This window comes from Otolemur garnettii, unplaced genomic scaffold (assembly GCF_000181295.1).
Source record: "Otolemur garnettii isolate 467f Iridium unplaced genomic scaffold, OtoGar3 scaffold00003, whole genome shotgun sequence".
NCBI lineage: Eukaryota > Metazoa > Chordata > Mammalia > Primates > Galagidae > Otolemur > Otolemur garnettii.
The window spans coordinates 36,278,517-36,280,247 of record NW_003852398.1 but is presented as its reverse complement, the minus strand read 5'-3'; the positions used below and the strand labels follow the sequence as shown (position 1 = coordinate 36,280,247).

Below are 1,731 nucleotides of genomic sequence, written 5' to 3'. Positions count from 1 at the left end.
AACCTCCAACTCCTGGGCTTAAGTGATTCTCTTGCCTCAGCCTCCCAAGTACCTGGGACTACAGGCACCTGCCACAATGCCCGGCGATTTTTTGGTTGCAGTTTGGCCAGGACTGAGGTTTGAACCCGCTAACCTCAGTATATGGGGCCGATGCCCTACTCACTGAGCCACAGGCACTGCCAGTTTTCTTTTTTTTTTTTAAACAGAGTCTCACTATGTTAATAGCATGCCGTGGCATTACAGCTCACAGCAACCTCCAACTCTTAAACTTAAGCAATTCTCTTGCCTCAGCCTCCCAAGTAGCTGGGACTACAGGCGCCTGCCACAACACCTGGCTATTTTTTGGTTGTAGTTGTCATTGTAGTTTAGCAGACCCAGACTGGATTCAAACCCTCCAGCTCCGGTGTATGTGGCTGGCCCCCTAGCTGCTGAGCTACAGGCACCGAGCCTCTTTTTTTTGAGATAGTCTCACTCTGTCACCCTGGGTAAAATGCCACTGTGTCATAGCTCACATAACCTCAAATTTCTGGGCTCAAGGGATTCTCTTTCCTCAGCTTCCCAAGTAGCTGAAACTAAAGGTTCCTGCCACAACACCCAGCTAATTTTAGAGACAGGGTTTGTACCTCAGGCTGGTCTCAAATTCCTGAGTTCAGGCAGTCCACCCATCTGGGCCTCTCAAACTGCTGGGATTGCAGGTGTGAGCCCCCGTGCCTGGCCTCTGCATCTCTGTCCTGATAGTCTCTGCTGGTCCCTGACTATGTGTCTTTCTTCATCTTTCTGGATCCCTGAGCCTTTTTGTGTATCTCTGGGTCTCTCTACATCTCTCTGTATCTCCCTGTATTTTTGCATCTCTGTATCTTTCTGTTGCAGGCTCATCTCTGCTACTTTCCCATCTGACAGAGAAATTCAGAGGCAGGCTCCCAGTTGTGTGCCCAGGTCCCCTCCTTCAACTCCTCTGCAGCAGTTGGGAACCTTCACCCCGGATACCTAGTCTCCCCACCTGAGTGATCTGGCATTCAGGGAGAGCTCTAAGGGTGGGAAGGTGGGGGTTCAAGAGGCTAGGTGGGCTATAACCCATGTCTAGCCTCCATGTATCCCCTGCATAGACCCCCTGTGCGAGTGTGTGTGTACGTGCACATGCACATGTGTATGTGAGAGAGATACTTTAAAGCCCTGACAACCACATGAGGCCTTGTGCATCAATGTGGCTATGTGTGACATGAAAATGGGTTTGTGACAGCATGTGGGAGGTTGTGATGTGAAACTTTATGTGGCCACAGTTTAGTGCATGATGTTCTGTGACATTGCTTGTGTGTCTCTGGGTCTCTCTAACAGACATTGTACCATCCTATAATAGAACCAATGTGACTGTGCACGATGGCTCAGGCCTGTAATCCTAGTACTCTGAGAGGCCAAAGCAGGTGGATAGCTTGAGTTCAGGAGTTTGAGACCAGCCTGAGCAAAAGTGAGACCCTGTCTCTACTAAAAATAGAAAAACTGAGGCAAGAGGATCACTTGGGCCCAAGAGTTGGAGGTTGTTGTGAGCTATGATGCCACGGCGCTCTACCCAAGGCCACATCTTGAGACTCTGTCTCAAAAGAAAACAAACAAACAAACAAATAGAACCAGTGTGATACTGGGTTGTACAATTGAAAGTGTGGGCTCGGCGCCTATAGCTCAACCGGCTAAGGCGCCAGCCACGTACACCTAAGGTGGCGGGTTCGAATCCCC

General features: G+C 49.8%; 1 long non-coding RNA gene across 1 annotated transcript in view; it reads right to left on the bottom strand.

The window, feature by feature from the left end:
* Window positions 1-1,731, bottom strand: part of LOC111726829 — a 23,763-nt gene that overhangs the window by 3,173 nt on the left and 18,859 nt on the right. The window lies entirely within an intron of this gene.